This window comes from Pseudochaenichthys georgianus, chromosome 7 (genome assembly GCF_902827115.2).
Source record: "Pseudochaenichthys georgianus chromosome 7, fPseGeo1.2, whole genome shotgun sequence".
In the NCBI taxonomy this organism is placed as follows: Eukaryota; Metazoa; Chordata; class Actinopteri; order Perciformes; family Channichthyidae; genus Pseudochaenichthys; species Pseudochaenichthys georgianus.
In genome coordinates, this window is record NC_047509.1 from 20,353,655 (window position 1) to 20,364,067 (window position 10,413).

Here is a 10,413-nt window from a genome sequence, read left to right on the forward strand (position 1 = left end):
TAATGCATACAGTAAATTAGCATAAAGCACATCGCCTATGGCCCCCCAGCATTTCTCCTCCCTTCTCCTACTGCACCGATCCAGGAGCTAATAAACTACAAAGGTGAAATAATGGCCGTAGGAGGTTTTGTGTTGGTAATCTCTACGCTCCACTGGGCTCGTCTTCCATAAGCTTTTTTAATGCATTCTGCCATTAACACAGGGACTGGGCTCCAGTTCATTACAGTGCAATCAAAGGCATGACTGGGATGAATCTTACGTAACCCTGTTGAAAAAAAATTCAGAAATTACTGCCGCCTCTTATCTGAGTCTGGGGGGGGGCGGGTCGACGAGATGCAGAGATGATTTCAGGGTAATAAAGGGCTGAGTAACTGTGTTTGCTGTTGTGCGGAGATAAATGTCAACGCACATCAGTGATCCAGCACACACGATGATCGAGATCTACACAGGTGTTGTTTACGTGCTTTTACCCCTGCATCTTGATGAATGTGTATTGATGTGTCAGGCTGTTGGCCTTATTTCCCCTGCAGCTCATCCAAATCCAGCTATACAAAAGTGAGTGTTTTTTATCTTGCTTTTATAGCAATGAATAGACTGGCACCCGGCAAAACAATTCCAAGTCCATTTTTCAACCTCCAAAAACGTTTAGATCCTCTGAACAATTACTCTTTTCAATTCCACGCTCTCAGCCAAAATCCAGCCTCTCACTGAGCTCTTCCCATCCCTGCCTGCAGACGAGTGAGTTTATCCCTCTCTGTTTGGAGGACTTTGACATACAATGTATTTCAAATAATAAAACGTTACTCTTTTCTAATTAACATATTTCTACTATAATAGATTATCTATACTGTATTTATTGTTCTTTTAGATTTGTGAATGACCATGTAGAAAAAGGAAAGCAACATATAAAAATGATACTCTGCAAGATTGAGGAACTACTAATAGAAATAAAGACTGCAAATACAATAAAAAACAAACTGCAGTTGTTGTTGTTGTTGTTGTTGTTGTTGTTGTTGGGATTACATGATTGCTTGTTTTCTGTGTTTCTGTGCAATATGTTTTCTGTTATTCAGCCGAATGTGTTTCTCCTTGAAAGGATTGTGAAGATGAATTAAGTTTAAAGATAAATCCTACGGACATTGGTAATCTGTTCACACTCGACAGTTATGGGATAAATTGTCACAAAATCTTCCCCTTAATTATCTCAAAGGGTCTGAATATCTCTAAGGTTGTGGTGACTGATGTTGCACTCTCTGATCATTCCTGTGTGTTCTTTGAGAGCTCTATTTCTGTTCACAAGAATGTTCAAAAAGAGGTAACCACAAAGCGATATTTAACTGAAAATACTAGGGAAATGTTTACTCAGAATTTCTCTTCCACACTTGCCCCTGCTAACATCTCAGTAAATGAGCTAGTAGATCATTTTAATTTAAAAATTAAAAATGTTATAGATGCCATTGCTCCAACTAAGGTAAAGGAAGTGACTGGGAAGAAAATATCTCCATGGAGAAAGGCCATGACCGTGAGAGCAGAAAAAAGAGAGTGTCGAAAAGCTGAACGTAGGTGGCGAAAAACAAATCTCCAGGTTCACTTTGAAATCTATAAAGAGAGACTTGGCCTTTATAATTTGGAATTGAAAAACGCACGACAGTCGTTCTTCTCTGACTTCATTACCAAAAACAATGCACGTGCCTTGTTTGCTACCGTCGACAGACTAACTAACCCCCCAGTGTCAGTAGCCTCTGAATTTCTATCCACCAGGGCGTGCAATGATTTTGCCTCCTTCTTCACTGACAAAATTCAGAAAATCAGAAAAGCAGTCAGTGTCTCTGCATCAGGTACAGCAAATGTGTTGTCCCTATGTCCACCTAATATCAATTCAAACACCATGACACAATTCCATCAGATTAATGATAAAAACCTAGAGGACATTATTCAACTTCTGAAATCCTCCTCCTGCTGCCTTGATATTATTCCAACAGGATGTTTCAAAGATGTTTTTCGTTGCATGGCCTCAGATCTACTTCATATACAGTAGTAAACAAATCTCTTTACTCAGGTATTTTTCCACAGGCCCTGAAAACTGCAGTCATTAAACCCACCGCTCTTAAAAAAGAATAATCTAGATGCTTCAGTAATGAACAATTACAGGCCCATAGCAAACCTGCCATTTCTAGGTAAAATCATTGAAAAAGTTGTTTTTCAACAGTTGAGTAATTTCTTGCATTTAAATAGTTGTTTCGATGTGTTCCAGTCAGGCTTTCGTCCAAACCACAGCACTGAGACTGCTCTGGTAAAGGTATTAAATGACATCCACTTAAACACAGACAGTGGCAGAACTTCAGTGTTAGTATTATTAGATCTCAGTGCTGCGTTTGACACTGTTAACCACAATATATTACTCGACCGACTAGAAAACTGGGTGGGACTTTCGGAAACAGTTCTAAATTGGTTTGAATCCTCCTTAAAGGACAGAAAAAACGTTGTTTCTATAGGTAAATACAAATCTGAGTTGACAAATATGACATGTGGGGTACCTCAAGGCTCCATCTTGGGGCCTCTTCTCTTTAACATCTACATGCTACCACTGGCTCAGATAATGAAAAACAACAAAATAAGTTACCATATCTATGCGGATGACACACAAATGTACGTAACAATTTCACCAGGAGACTATGCTCCAATTCAAACACTGAGTAAGTGTATTGAACAAATCAATGACTGGATGTGTCAGAACTTTCTCCAATTAAACAAAGATAAAACTGAGGTAATGGTTTTTGGAGCAAAGGCAGAACATATAAAAGTTAGCGCTGAGCTTCTGCCTGCGATGTTCAAAACAACAGATAAAGCCAGAAATCTAGGTGTAGTCATGGACTCTGACCTGAGTTTCAACAGTCACATTAAAACAGTTACTAAATCAGCCTACTATCACCTAAAGAACATATCTAGGATTAAAAGACTAATGTCACAGCAGGATTTGGAAAAACTTGTCCATGCTTTTATCTTCAGTAGACTGGACTACTGCAATGGTGTCTTCACAGGTCTCACTAAAAAATCTATTAGAAAGCTGCAGCTAATTCAGAACGCCGTTGCTCGAGTCCTCACTAACTCTAAGAAAGTGGATCACATCACTCCTGTTCTGAAGTCTTTACACTGGCTTCCTGTGTGTCAAAGAATAGATTTCAAAATACTGCTGCTGGTTTATAAAGCTTTGAATGGTTTAGGCCCAAAATACATTTCTGACCTCCTGCTAAATTATGAACCATCCAGATATCTCAGGTCTTCAGGGACTGGTCAGCTTTCTGTCCCCAGAGACAGAACTAAACATGGTAAAGCAGCGTTTAGTTATTATGCTCCAATTATCTGGAACAAACTCCCAGAAACCTGCAGGTCCGCTGCAACTCTTACTACTTTTAAATCCAGGCTGAAGACTTTTCTTTTTGCCGCTGCTTTTAATTGATTCACATCTTAAACTGCACTGTAACTTTTATCTTTTAATGTTTCTTTTATTATCTTTTCTTTTTAATGATTGATTTTAAATGCCATTTTCTTAATGTCTTTCGTTTTTTGTAAAGCACTTTGAATTGCCTTGTGTTGAAAGGTGCTATATAAATAAACTTGCCTTGCCTTGCCTTGGATCAATTGACTTTTGGTGATGATTTATTTTTCATGGGTTCAAATTTAAGTTAAGATTTTGGTTTACTGTATGCCAAAAGACCTGCCAAAGTAATGATGCTCTCAGCCAGTTTGGCTCTACCTCTCATTTTGAGCATGTTGACATTAGAATGTATTTTTTATTTTGATTAGCATTACAGAGCCACTATTATGGCTGTAGAGTATTTTATTTTAATCATTTAATTGTTTTTTGAATATCATTTGATGTGCCTTTCTGTGTACTTTAAAAATGCACTTAAGTTTAATTACAACATGTGTGTGTGTTACAACTGTGTTGTAGACTGGGCAGCACCAATCCCTCAAAGAGACACCAACACTGACATACAAATAAATGTTCCTTTGTGCCTGAAATAAGAGAAAGGAAGGTCGAGATGAGAAACACATGACCAATGGACAAATAATCACTCAATCCAAACTTGATCCTAAAGAAGATTTACTCACTACAATTCAGGTAATTGGGTCAGCACAATGTCCAGTCTTTTCCCACATATTTGCTGTAGTTTTCTTTGTGCTTCTCCAACCTGCAGGTGCCAGCGTGCCCATCTGCCGCTGGTGCCAGAGGATATGCCAGGCTTGCAGACCAAAGCTGCCAAGGGAGCAGCCAACATGGTGGTATTGATTGATGAAGCCGGTTAGGTGGAAACCTCTGCCATTATCCTCAGGAGAGGCACGACGGCTGAAGAACGGCTGAAAGTTCAGGGTCAGAAGTGTGGCTGGATGGCTGCCAGGACGGAGACATAAACTAATGTAGGACGGAGAACAACACGGAGGGACATGACAATAAGAGATTCATCTAGAATCACAAGCTGTTGTCTTAACATTAAAGCCGTTAGACTTGTAAGTTAGTTTTGTAATATATTTCAGGCAGACCCTAAAGAGAATGTAAAGAAAATGTTTTTTCCATTTGTGTTGGGAAGTATAGAACTAGTTAATGTATAAACAAAGAGCATAATATGATTTTAAGCCACAGATAAAAACGGGTTGATTTACTGTTTACTGAATATCCATTTCACCTTATATTGTTAGGCCTATCATAATAATAATAAATAATAATAACTTCATTTAAATAGCACATTTCAAGCAAGATGCAACCCAAAGTGCTTTACATAGCAAGATATGATGCATGAAAACAATGACAATGAGTAAGAATAAAGAGTAAAACACATAATTTAAAATAGTTTATTATTTCAAATGAGTTTTTTCTGGATGAATAATCAAAATATAACTAGTAATGGATATTTGTAAGTGAACTTTTTTGTGGCTATTTTTATTTACCAAGTTATAATTGTTTGCTATTTCAGAAGTAAAGGAGTTAAAGGTGTCAACACTGCACTTATACTTTGTTTCTGTCTTGCTAGGCTGGTTTCTTAATACTAACTAAGACAACATAGAGGGGATTTTTCTGTGACGAAACTGGATTCTTCTTTATCAACGGGAAGTGTTCAGGACGAGTCTGAACCACTGTCTGAGAGTTTTTAGTTTATTGGTCTGTTTAGATCAAGGAAATACAACATAAATCAGCACTGTAATATTAAGATGGAAGTTGCAAGTGGAAGATTAGCGTCAAGCTTGAAGGAAATCGCACTCAGACCGATCAATAGCGATGATGTGTCCTGTCTCTTTCTGTTTGTTTCACCTCCAAATCTTAGACAGAGTTTCCCGGTAAAGCGAAACTCAAACAGCTCGCCGTGTGACCTCTGAATGTAGGGTAAAGTTATCTGACGAGACATTTACCTCAGCTGCCCGGGCCTTCACTGTGAACCATTCATCTGAGAGACACTCCTTACTGCCCTTGGAAAAGCTCTTTGCTCATTTTCTTTACCCCCCGACCAGACCGCGAGTCAGTCAGCTGGCAGACTGGCGGGAGAGATGGAGTGATATACGAGGGGGGAAGAGTGGAGATAGAGAGGGAGGGAAGCATATGAATGAACAACTTAAAAGTCTGGAGCTGCAGGAAAAAACAGATGCAGTCAGCAAAGGAAACAGAGAGAGGGAGAGAGAAAGAAGTCAATCAGCCTAAAAAGCCAGGAGACAAGAGCAATATGGTAAATGGCTGCAGTGTGGGTGTGGCGGGAAAGGGAGAGGAGATGGAGAGCAGAAAGGGAGATTCTGCGTCATAGAGAAAGGTGTGGTGGACACAGAGAGAGAGGTCAGTGGCGGTTCTAGACCAATTTGACTGGGGGGCCCAGGCTGGGGCCAGTTATTTTCTGAGGGGGCACAATAAATGCAGGACGAAAAAGACATAGACAGTATGGAGTAATTGCGCATAAGAAAACAATGCAATACAGTTATTGGTATTTGTTTCAGTACACATATTTATAGTTACAGTTTTTACGCTCTGGGTAGAATGACAAATAGTGTTAGTTCCGCCTATTCCGTCAGCCAAGAAATCGTTTAGTCATAAACTTTTTCTTTTTTTCAGGGGGGCCACAGGGGGGTCCAAAGTCAGTGTTAGGGGGACATCAGAACCACCCCTAAGATAAAATAAAAATAAAAAAACATTATTAATTGGATATCTCAGCAAAACATGATCTCCAGGTCCTTCAGTCCTTACAAATCAGGCTGTTTAGAGACACGGAGGAAAAGGTAAAAAGGGGTGAAGGAGGGGAGTCTCTTCAGGTCAGCTTTAAAATAGACACATACATCAGTGGCGAACCGTCAGGGCCTTCAAGGTATTCATCGATTTAATTATATAAATAAAATGTAATAAAATGAATAAATGATAATCGTATCTGTGTTGTTGATCTGTAATATTACAGTGTTACGTAACGTTGATTTGTTTGTCCTTCTCGGACCATGCACTACGCATTTCAGTGGTTTTGTGTTAGAAAAGAAAGCAACCAATCAGATCTTGTTCTGGGTAGAACATCCTTCAACCAAGGTATTCTACATCCTTGATAGAATGCCCTGGCCGTTGCACTGAATGAGAGCGTACGTTTGGACTGACAGTTTGATCAACCAATCATATATTGATTTGTAGCCAATGGGCGTATTCTTTCAGAGTTTCCCTCGGTTCCAGGGTACTCAGGCCCGCTAGTTAACTGGCTCGAGACAGAGGATCTATTTTAGATAAATGTGACGAAGCAATTCATGCCGTTTTATTGTTTTTAACGTTGAAATGACAAGTGGGGGGGGGGGGGGGGGGGGCGGCGGCGGCGGGGTGTGTGTGGGCGGGGTGTGTGTGTGTGTGGGTGTCTACAGAAGGTCCAGTTGTGATAGACACGGTTCGCCACTGACAGACACAGATGCAGCTGTGGAGGAATAACAACTAGCTGACAGGATTACATAAAGACATGAATAAAATGTTTATTTTTTATGTTTAATACATAAGCAATGTGCATAAGTGTATGTACATAATGGATGAAACATGCTATATAAATAAATGTGCCCTGCCTATTAAATATAATTTATTAATGTGTAGGCCTATGTATGTTTTTTCTGTGCAGTATGAGGGCTTTTGGTTTTTATGACATGTGCATGAGACAAAATAGAAACTATGTTTACTGTGTATATTGAAACATTAAAGAAATGTGAACTTTGAGCAGATGGAAAATCTGAAAGAGGGAGAGAGCTGAGGGGACACAGATGGTCGAGGAGGACTCCTAATTTATGATGAATCAATAAGGAGTAACGTTTTAGCCCAACAATTGGGTAAAAAACATGAGCTATCTGGAATAAACAGTTAAAAGGAGCAGAAAAGTGTATTAATTGAAAGGATGCATTTTGAACACAGGAATAAACACAAAGACATCCTCCCAACACATAAACACAGTCAGAGGAAGAACATCTCTATTTCGACTTGAAATGCAGAGACTTAAAGGAGACCTATCATGCTATATTTGAATAATATATTGTAGGGCCATACCTATATAAGGTATATTTATACGTTTTCTTTTTCAAAATACCAAGCAGATCATGCTGACCACGCCCCCCTGCAAAGGAGGGGGCCGAGTTACGAGTGTCAAGTTACCATGCTGTTACCATGCCACAGCAACCTCTCATTCCCCTGATTGGTGGAGAGTTGGCTATATAGGCGGAGCTCCTCGTCACTGACGTCAGACTATTTTCAAATCTATATCAGTCTGTATCAGATCCGTTAAAGCCCAATTTTTAAAGATATTGGGTATGAAGGAAAAGAGAGAGGGTTGTGTTATGTAGTGCTATGTTATCATATGTTTTACTTTAGAGTCTTGACATCGATCCAAGACCTGCCTAATTATTCCACCATCTGGAGGTTGAAAGGGACAACATTAACACTTTTTACAGAAGACACTGAGATATATCTCACAGTACAGTATAGAAAACTATAGGCGTCAATAATCAATGATGGCTGAAGATTAATGGTATTAGTAACACTGCTTTTACTGCTATTGTTGGTCACTGTAAATAATCCCATTAGGAGTACGAATGGATCTGCTCTACAAAAGGTGTCCTGAGATAACCTCTGTTATGAATTGGGGATATACTGGCCTCCTCTGGTTTCCGGTACCTGGGCATTAATATTTCACATAGTCTCCCCTCACTTCATAAGCATAACGTTTTGAAGATGAATTGGGGATATACAAATAACATTAAAATTGATTATCACCAGCCCAGAGGTCTGCTAGTTCTGAGAAATGGTGAGGAACATTTCACAGTAAACAAAGATTAAATTACGAACATGTTGAGTATGGAGGAAGTGTTGGAGCCACAAAGTAAAATAGAGGCGACAGGCCAACGACAGAGCATAAGTGAGAAGTGGTTGGTTAAAGGTGGATTCAACAACCCTCTGCTTCTACAGGGTCTTACCCTGACTGCACGGTTGTTGATGTGGCGGGCGATTGGAGATCCATTGATCCGGGTAAAGTCATTAGTGGCCAGAAGGTCAGCCAGCCGTCTCTGACCTGCCGTTAATCACTCGCTAATTGAAGGGAAATTACTCTGATTTAGTTTCCTGCCATGCTTAGTGGCCTGGCTGCCAGATATGACCAGCACTTCACTCACCAGAACACATCTCATTAAGCATGTTAACTGCATGTAAATAGCAATGAGTCAGCCTCAGGCCAAATGTGCAGTGGTATGCCAAAGGTTAGAGTATCATCAAAGATAAACTGTTGTTGTTGTCGGAGGAGGATCAAAGTGTTGGCATTCAGGCGGGGGGGAAATGGCAATTTGCAGATTACACATCCTCAAAATGTCATCATTGTTATTCAAATATGGTTTTGCATAGATTACGTTACCAAGCATTCAGTGGCTGTGCTACTAACTAGTTCACTTCTCTTTAAGGATTTTTTCTATAAATGACCCTTTGCTGTCCCCTACCTCGTATTATAATACACTTGCATCATCCCATGAGTAGCATTTTCTATTAGTGAGGTAGCCATGAAAAGGCCACCAAGAGAAGAGCACTGTGAGGATTCCCATATTTACAGATCCATAAGCGGTTCCATTCAGATGCTGCCATTAAATTCCTACTGCAGTTATTGCCTCCTGCATTATTACATCTCCCTCAGGGGCTCAACAATATTACTTCCCCAAAGATAACCTTCAGCAGTTGACCGCATTAGATGATCTGCAATATGACGGGGCTGAATTATCTTGCACTGGCTTGGCTTCTAAGGTGCCCACTGCTGTGCCACTGATGGGAGGGGAAGTGGAGGGGGTTTCAGATACATTGTGGTAAATATAATAGGGAACATAGATGCTTGGAAGCTCAGAAGTAATCAAGACTATGACCTTTACAGTAGACAGACTGTCACTACTGGTTTGGGTCTGGACTAAGCGGTCTCTGCACATGTGGCAGTGACCAAAGGCCATCCTATGCACCCACCTGAGCCAACTTTTCCTACAGCTGACTCTCCACTCTTCTCCTGAAGGGCAAAACGCACACCAATGCACACAAATACCAGTACTTGAAAGAATGTGAAGGCAAAAGATGTGTCTTTTCAGTTTTTTCTGCCGCTCTCATCCTGGTCCTCGCAGGCAGAGCAGAGATAGCAGCCTGATCAGGAGGCGCTGACAAACCCGACAGATTCACAACAGAACATAACACCCTCCCCAACATGTCACACTGCTGTCAAAACGGAGGGCTGCTCCTGTCCACCTTCATTTATCGAATTTTCTCCATTAGCAGCACAGGGTTCACAACATTTACTGCAAGACTTTGCAAAGAAATGTGCACAACACGCAAACAGAGTGTGATTATCAAGTTGCCACAGGGAAGCATTATATTTGGAACATCTATTCTGAATAAACCCCACTGTGCTAATGGGAAGAAACAATAGCAGGCTGAGAGTGGTGATCGCACCCTGTAAATAGCAACTGGTTCCCTCTGCAATTCTCACCTTTCCCCTCCAAGGGATTCCGAGGATAAAGAAACTGAGAAGGAGCAGAAGTGGATGATGGATTCTACAAAAAAAAGGCTTAATCACTATAATCAATTTCATTCAGTATAAATATCTCTCTAGCTAATTAGAAACATTAAACCAATTACTCTAATGAACTCATTCTGTCCCCATGCCCGTTTGGGCTCTTTGCTAAAGAAGCTTTTTATTATTTCTCTCTGGGAGCAATGTTTTGATTTATTTCAGAGACAGCAGCAGTAAAATGTATTAGGCTGGGAGCTGTCTGGCTCATATACAAAGAAGTCGTTATTAATCAACTCCACTGGCCTTTATTTCCTCCCCAGCTCCACTATCACTGATGAGGACGGACTGCTGTTATACGGGCACTCAGTTTACTACCAACACGTCGTTGCCA